This window comes from Capra hircus, unplaced genomic scaffold, assembly GCF_001704415.2.
Source record: "Capra hircus breed San Clemente unplaced genomic scaffold, ASM170441v1, whole genome shotgun sequence".
NCBI classification, from domain to species: domain Eukaryota; kingdom Metazoa; phylum Chordata; class Mammalia; order Artiodactyla; family Bovidae; genus Capra; species Capra hircus.
The window spans coordinates 22451-31423 of NW_017193827.1; the positions used below are offsets into that span (position 1 = coordinate 22451).

General features: G+C 40.1%; 1 pseudogene across 1 annotated transcript in view; it reads left to right on the forward strand.

The window, feature by feature from the left end:
• LOC108634933 overlaps positions 1–8368 on the forward strand; it is a 29579-nt pseudogene extending 21211 nt beyond the window's left edge. The window contains exons 5-6 of the transcript XR_001917721.1: positions 389–5590; positions 6448–8368. The product of XR_001917721.1 is annotated as a golgin subfamily B member 1-like (transcript). The remainder of the gene's footprint in view (positions 1–388; positions 5591–6447) is intronic.
• The last annotated feature ends 605 nt before the right edge of the window (positions 8369–8973 follow it).

The window sequence follows — 8973 nt, forward strand, 5'->3', positions numbered from 1 at the left end:
TAACTTCCTTCTTGGCATGAGATGAAACAAAAATTTACTTCTTGCTTCGCTTTTTATTTGTAAGTAGTTCTTAGGAGAAATAAGCAGTTTTAATCTGAAAAAAAAGTTTCCCAAGTGAGGAATATTTAGAAAATGAGTCCCAGGTTTCCTTAGGTTTTATGCATATGACTTGACTTCAGTGTAGGATTGACAGGGTGCCCTCAGGGGTCCAAGTTGGGAAATAAAAACTGATTTTAAAAATATTTAGCAGTTTTGTGGTAGGAACGTTTGGATGGAAATGTTTTTGGTTTTGTAAAATGCACAAAATACCAGTTTTTAGTTAGGCTCTTTCCTATAAAACATTTGATTGAGGTGTTTTCTTTCTTTCTTTTTTTTTTAAAAAAAACAGGTGAACATGGTTGATATTACCAGGCTCAACAACAGCAGTTTTTCTGCTGAGGAAAGTGGACAAGATGCCCTGGAGAACACATTTACTCAGAAGCATAAAGAACTATCTGTTTTATTGCTGGAAATGAAAGAAGCTCAAGAGGAGATTGCATTTCTTAAGATGCAGCTTCAAGGCAAAAGGGCAGAAGGTGACCCTGAGTTCCTTGATCAGAAAGAAATGAAACAGATAGAGAGTGAAGGAATACCTCCAGTTAAAATGACAGTGTTGCTTGAAGATACAGGGCAGCATTTTCCACCGACGCCAGATAAAGAGAACAGTCTCACAACAACTGAGAAAGAAGAGCAGATGAGCCCCGAACACCAGCGTAGACCATCTGAGGAAATATCTTTAAATTACACTGGAGTGGAATTAAAATCAGCCAAGCAGGACGATGATGATAAACCCTCTTCTGCTGTCCCAGGTATTTGTCAGTGTCACCAGGATGAATTGGAAAGACTAAAAGGTCAAGTTTTGGAGCTTGAGGTAAACCTTCGTAAGGCAGAAGAAATCTATGAGAAAAATTTAGATGAGAAAGCTAAGGAAATAGGCATCCTAACCCAGCTGATTGAAGAGTTTAAGAAAAATGCTGAAAACACCAACAATGCTTTCACTGCTTTGTCTGAAGAAAGAGACCAGCTTCTTGCTCAGGTGAAGGAACTTTGTGTGGTAACGGAACTGAGGGCTCAGGTACAGCAACTAGAAGTGAGCCTTGCAGAAGCAGAAACGCAAAGAAGACTTGACTATGAAAGTCAGACTGCTCATCATGACTTGCTCACTGAACAGATCCACAGCCTCACCATAGAAGCCAAATCTAAAGATGTGAAGATTGAAGTTTTACAGAATGAACTAGATGGTGTGCAGGTTCAGTTTTCTGAGCAGAGTACTTTGATCAAAAGCCTGCAGAGCCAGCTGCAGAGGAAGGAAAGTGAAGTGCTTGAGGGGGCAGAACGTGAGAGGGAGGTCTCAAATAAGGTGGAAGAACTTTCACAGGCCCTTTCACAGAAGGAACTTGAAATAGCAAAAATGGATCAACTCTTACTAGAAAAAAAGAAAGATGTGGAAATACTCCAACAGACCATTGAGGAGAAGGATCAGCAAGTGACAGAAATCAGCTTTAGTATGACAGAGAAAATGGTTCAGCTTAATGAAGAGAAATTTTCTCTTGGGGTTGAAATAAAGACTCTTAAAGAACAGCTGAATTTATTATCCAGAGCTGAAGAGACCAAAAAAGAGCAGATGGAAGAAGATAAAGAAATTGTTTCCAGCATTAAACAGAATTTTGATGAGTTGAGCCCAGCAGGGCTAATAAGTAAAGAAGAACTTCAACGTGAATTAGACCTTGTAAAGAAAGAAAGTGAGCAGAGAAAGAGAAAGCTCCAGGCTGCTCTTATTAATAGAAAGGAACTTCTACAGAAAGTCAGTAGATTAGAAGAGGAATTGGCCAAAGTGAAAGATGAACCCAGCAAAGAGATCCTACTCCATGAGAGTGAGAGGAGGGAAGTGGAAGAAGATAAAGAAAGCAAAGAAGACTTAGAAAAATGTGTGACTTCTAAGTGCCAAGAAATAGAAATGTCTTTAAAACAGATAATATCTGAGAAGGAAATGGAACTAGAGCACATTAGGAAGGATTTGGAAGAAAAGGCAGCAATAGAAGAACAGTTACAGGCTGTGGTCAAACAGATGAATCAGAATTTACAGGAGAAGACAAACCAGATAGATCTGCTCCAAGCAGAAGTCATTGAAAACCAAGCAATTATCCAAAAGTTAACCACAGGTAACAAGGATGCAGGTGATGGAGACTCAGCAGCACCTGTAAAAGAAGCAGTGGCCATCAGTCCGCTTGGTGCAGGTAGTGGAGAACACTGGAAACCAGAACTGGAAGGAAAAATAGTGGACCTTGAAAAAGAAAAGGAGCAACTTCAAAAGAAGCTACAGGAAGTATTAACCTCTCGCAAGGTGATTCTGAAAAAGGCACGGGAGAAAGAAAGACATCTTAGGGAGGAGCTAAAGCAACAGAAGGATGACTATAATCGCTTGCAAGAACAGTTTGATGAGCAGAGCAAGGAAAATGAGAACATTGGGGACCAACTAAAACAACTGCAGATTCAAGTACAGGAATCTATGGACAGAAAAGTCCCAGGCAGTGGCCAGCAGGAACCAGGCTCTCCCACTCAAGGTTTAGAAGAACCTTTATTCAAAGCCACAAAACAGCAGCCTGTTCAATCTGTTTCAGAGTCTGACTTGCACCTAGACTGGCCTTCTCATCTTGGAGATACAAATGCTCTGCAGGGCAATACTGCTATTGCCCAGATTAAGACCCAGCTGAAAGAAATAGAGGCTGAGAAAGAAGAGTTAGAGTTAAAGGTTAACTCTACAATAAATGAGCTGACTAAAAAATCCGAAGAGGTATTTCAGTTACAAGAGCAGATAAATAAACAGGATTTAGAAATCCAGAGTCTGAAGGCAGAGTCCTGTGAAGCTGAAGCCCATGCAGAAACCCTGAGGCAAAAACTGGAAAGCAGTCAACTAGAGATCGCTGGATTAGAGCAGTTAAGAGAATTGAAGCCTGAACTAGATGAACTGCAAAAACTCATAAGCAAAAAGGAAGAAGAAGTTAGATACCTTTCTGGACTGCTTAGTGAAAAGGAAACAGCCCTTACTAAAGTACAAACGGAGATAACAGAACAAGAGGATTTAGTAAAGGCACTGCATACACAGCTGGAAATGCAAGCCAAAGAACATGATGAGAAGATAAAGCAGTTCCAGGTGGAGCTTTGCGAACTGAAGCAGAAACCAGAAGAGACCGGAGAAGAAAGTAAAGCAAAACAGCAAATACAGAGGAAACTGCAAGCTGCCCTCATTTCCCGAAAGGAAGCACTAAAAGAAAACAAAGGTCTCCAGGAGGAGCTGTCTTTGGCCAGAGACACCATTGAGCATCTCACTAAGTCTCTGGCAGATGTGGAAAACCAAGTTTCTGCTCAAAATAGAGAAAAAGATGTATTCTTAGGAAAGTTAGCTCTTCTTCAGGAAGAAAGAGACAAACTCATTGCAGAAGTAGACAGATCTTTAATGGAAAATCAAAGTCTCAGTGGTTCTTGTGAAAGTCTGAAATTAGCACTGGAGGGTCTTACTGAAGACAAGGAAAACTTAACGAAGGAAATTGAATCTTTGAAATGTTCCAAGATTGCAGAAAGCACTGAGTGGCAAGAGAAACACCAAGAGTTGCAAAAGGAATATGAAATTCTTCTGCAGTCCTATGAGAATGTTAGTAATGAGGCAGAAAGAATTCAGCATGTAGTGGAAACTGTGAGGCAGGAGAAGCAGGAACTTTATGGCAAGTTAAGAAGCACAGAAGCAAACAAGAAAGAAACAGAAAAGCAGTTACAGGAAGCTGAACAGGAAATGGAGGAGATGAAAAGAAAGATGAGAAAGTTTGCTAAATCTAAACAGCAGAAAATCCTAGAGTTGGAAGAAGAGAATGAACGGCTTAGAGCAGAGGTACATCCTGCAGGAGATACATCTAAAGATAGTATGGAAGCACTTCTTTTCCTCCAATTCCAACATGAAGGAGGAGCTGGAAAGGGTCAAAACAGAATATAAAACCCTCTCTAAGGAGTTTGAGGCCTTAAAGGCAGAAAAGGACTCTTTAAGTGAAGAGGTTCAACATTTAAAACATCAGATAGAAGATAATGTATCCAAACAAGCTAGCCTGGAGCCCACTGAGAAGCATGACAACCAGCTGGCTGTCACTGAAGAGGCAACCCCTTCTGCTCCAGGTGAGGCTGAGGAGCAAGACTCCCCCAGGTATGAACACGAGGCCTGAAAATTTAGAATCCACTCTATCAGAGAACAGTGCCAAGCCTGACATATGTGAGAATGTCAGCTTACATGATGAAATTAATAACTACCTTCAGCAGATTGATCAGCTCAAAGAAAGAATCACTGAATTAGAGGAAGGCAAGCAGAAAGACCAGGACTTTAGCCAGAATTTAGAAAACGAGAGAGATACTTTACTGAGTCAAATAGCAGCAAAAGGATGGTGAACTAAAAATGCTTCAGGAAGAAGTAACCAAAATAAACCTATTAAATCAGCAAACCCAAGAAGAACTTGCCAGAATTACCAAGTTAAAGGAGACAGCAGAAGAAGAGAAAGATGACTTGGAAGAGAGGCTTATGAATCAATTAGCAGAACTTAATGGAAGCATTGGGAATTATTATCAGGATGTTACAGATGCCCAGATCAAAAATGAGCTACTAGAATCCGAAATGCAGAACCTTAAAAAGTGTGTGAGTGAATTGGAAGAAGAAAAGCAACAGTTAGTCAAGGAGAAAACTAAGGTGGAATCAGAAATACGAAAGGAATATATGGAGAAAATACAAGGTGCTCAGAAAGGACCTGGCAATAAAAGCCACGCGAAGGAACTTCAGGAGCTGCTAAAAGAAAAACAGCAAGAAGTAAAAGCAGCTGCAGACGGACTGTATTAGGTACCAAGAGAAAATCAGTGCTCTGGAGAGAACTGTTAAGGCTCTAGAATTTGTTCAGACTGAGTCCCAAAAAGATTTGGAAGTAACCAAAGAAAATCTGGCTTCAAGCCAATGAACACCGCAAGAAGGCAGAATCGGAATTAGCTAGCTTCAAAGTACTGCTAGATGACACTCAAAGTGAAGCAGCAAGGGTCCTAGCAGACAATCTCAAGTTGAAAAAGGAGCTTCAGTCAAATAAAGAATCCATTAAAAGCCAAATGAAACAAAAGGATGAAGATCTTGAGCGAAGACTGGAGCAAGTAGAGGAGAAACACCTGAAAGAGAAGAAGAATATGCAAGAGAACTGGACGCTTTGTGTAGAGAAAAGGTCCACTTGGAAGAGACATTTGGAGAGGTCAGGTCACTTTGAACAAGAAAGACAAGGAAGTTAAGCAACTTCAGGAAAACCTGGATAGTACTGTGGCCCAGCTGGCAGCTTTCACTAAGAGCATGTCTTCCCTCCAGGATGATCGGGACCAGGGTGATAGATGAAGCCAAAAAGTGGGAGAGGAAGTTCAGTGATGCTATTCAGACCAAAGAAGAAGAAATTAGACTTAAAGAGGAGAATTGCAGCGTTCTAAAGGATCAGCTTAGGCAGATGTCCATCCATATGGAGGAACTGAAGATCAACATTTCCAGGTAAATGAATAATAACTCTTTTAGCTCTTCCAAAGGAAATTGAAGACAAAGGAAGTCATAAACTATTTCCATTCCCTTTAATATTATGGGAACTAATTTTGGTCTAAATTTCCCCCCAGAAGATGTATTCCTCTCACTTCTGTCTCACTGTCTCTCTGTTTTTTTGCAAATGACTCTCTGCTACAACTTGTCTTGGCGTGAAAAATTCACATTTAGTTCTCTACCCATTTTTCTGTTGAGAGATCTCTTAGACTTTTTCCTTTCTTTTCATTTTCATTTCTACTGTCCTTACCCATCTCTGAATTTTTACCATAGTATAAATTTCTATACTCTTCAAATTACTGCCTTAGCCTCTGAAATTATCTCCTCTTTTCTCTTCCCCATATTCCACATCAGTTTATATTGCATATGCCTGCTGGAGTTATTTTCCTCAAACTCCAATTTTGTATCACTTTAGTTCGAGAACTAACAGCGTCCCCACACCTATACTCTTTCATTTTTAGTAGAATCCCTCTGCTCAGAGACAGGTTTCCTCATTTGTCTCTCATACCAAGATTATTTCATTTGGGGGCCAGACAACAGCTTCTCTAGAACCAAGTACAAAATTGGGGGCACTCTTCAGAGTATCCAAACTCATGTCACTAAATTAACAACAGACTTTGAAGTTTATTTTTATATAAATTCTTAGATGCAATATACCTTTAATACAGAACATTCGTAGAACTGATACCTCTTTATTAAAAACACCTTCAGTTATCAATGTTTATTCATTTGTAGATCTGAGTACCTGTTGTATTTCTTAGGCATCATGTACTTTTCCCATTGAAATCTGTAATTAATGACCTTTTTTTTTCTAGGCTTGAGCATGACAAACAAATGTGGGAATCCAAAGCTCAGACAGAGGTCCAGATTCAGCAGAAGGTCTGTGATACTCTGCAAGGAGAAAACAGAGAACTTTTGTCCCAGCTCGAAGAGACTCAAAATCTATACGTAGCTCTCAGGATGATTTAGCTAAGTTGGAATCAGAACTGAAGATTCTCAGAGACCAGTCAACTGATTTAAATAACTCTCTAGAAAAATTTAAGGAAAATAAAGAAAATTTGGAAGGGATCATAAAGCAGAAAGAGGCTGATATCCAGAATTGTAAGTTCAGTTATGAGCAGCTGGAGACTGATCTTCAGGCTGCCAGGCAACTGACCAGTAGGCTGCATGAAGAAATAAACATGAAGGAGCAGAAGATTATAAGCCTGCTTTCTGCCAAGGAAACAGGCAGTCCAAGTGGCCGTGGCTGAACTTGCATCAGCAGCATGATAAAGAAATTAAAGAACTGGAAAATCTGCTGTCCCAGGAGGAAGAGGAGAACACTGTCTTAGAAGAGGAGAACAAAAAAGCTGGTTGATAGAACCAATCAGCTTATGGAAACACTGAAAAACATGAAAAAGGAGAACTTGCAGCAGAAGGCTCAGTTGAATTCCTTCGTTAAATCCATGTCTTCTCTCCAGGATGACCGAGACCGCATAGTCAGTGACTACCAACAGCTGGAAGAACGACATCTCTCTGTGATCTTGGAAAAAGACCAACTCATTCAAGATGCTGCTACTGAGAATAATAAGCTGAAGGAGGAAATCCGAAGCTTGAGAAGTCATATGGATGACCTTAATTCTGAGAATGCCAAGCTCAGTGCCAGAGCTGATCCAGTATAGAGAAGACCTGAACCAAGTGTTGTCAAAGAAAGACTGTCAGCCAAAAGCAGCTCCTTGAAGCTCCAGCTTCAGCAGGTCAAGGAGCTGAAAGGTGAATATGTTAAATTAGAAGCAAAGCTCAAGGAGTCCTGAGGAAGCAAGGGGAGGAGCTACAGAGGTCCTCTCTTGCCCTCCAGGAGGAGAAAACAAGATTTAGCTAAAGAGACTGAGAGCTTGAAAGTCTCTCTATCACAATTAAAGAAACAGTTGACAGGCCCTTGCAAGAAGAAGGTACTCTAGGAATATTTCAGGCCCAATTAAAAGCCAAAGAAGAAGAGGTACAGAAGTTAAGTACTATCCTTTCTTCCTCTCAGAAGAAGTTATGGAACTGGAAGAGGAATTGGTTCATGTTCAGAAGGAAGCTGCCAAGAAGGTAGGTGAAATTGAAGACAAACTGAAGAAAGAATTAAAGCATCTTCATCACGATGCAGGGATAATGCGCAATGAAACTGAGACAGGCAGAAGGAGAGGGTGGCGGAGCTAGCAAGAGATCTGGTGGAGATGGAACAGAAGTTACTCGTGGTCACCAAAGAAAATAAAGATCTCACAGCACAAATCCAGTCTTTTGGAAGGTCAATGAGTTCCCTACAAAACAGTAGAGATCAGGCGCATGAGGAACTTGAGGAACTGAAAAGGAAATATGAGGCCAGTCTGAAGGAGCTGGCACAGCTGAGAGAACAGGGCCTCTTAAGCAGGGAGAGAGACATTCTTGTTTCTAAAGCTGCATTTCCAGTGATTTCCACTGAGGATAACAGCTTGCCTCACCTTGAGAAACTTAACCAGCAGCTTCTGTCCAAAGATGAGCAACTGCTTCACTTGTCGTCACAACTGGAAGATTCTTACAACCAAGTGCAGTCCTTTTCCAAGGCTATGGCCAGCCTGCAGAATGAGAGAGAGCGCCTGTTGAGTGAACTGGAGAAATTACGCAGTCAGAGGAGGAGGAGCAGAGGTCCGCAGCCCCACCTGCAACCAGCCCTGCTGAAGTACAGAGTTTAAAAAAGCTATGTCATCACTCCAAAATGACCGGGACCGACTAGTGAGTGTTTAGCTTCTCTTTCCAGTCTTCTGAGAGTTTTTGAAACTTTCTTTAAATTGATTTTCATTTTTACAGAAAATGGTAAAAATTTTTATTCATGTTAACTTGGTGTTCTGGGATGAAAACATTATTAAATTACTTTAAATCTGCCATTGCTCTATAAAAAAATCAGATTTCCTTTGCACAGAACTCACCATGGGTCACAAAAGGACTAAGAGATGGAAAGCTATTTTATATATTTTATACATACACACACACACACATACACACAGATGATTTCAGAATTTGTCATAGTTTAATTGAATGAAAGTATTGGATCACTTAAGTGCCTTTTTACACTGATAGTTTAGTAGAGTCTGGTAGAATTAAGGGTAAAGAGGACTCAGCTTATTTTGTACTTTTCTAAAAGCAACCCTAATTTGTCAAAAAAAAGTTAAATCTAAAAGGGATTAATTTAAATAATTTTACATGACTATTTAGTAAAGCTTTATTTGCAGACTGAATCATTTTCCCACTTCCCTTTATATAGCCAATTTTTTTTTTTAATCTTAGACGAAAGATAAGATCTCAGTGTTAAATTTTTACTGCTTTAGAGGATCCCATAG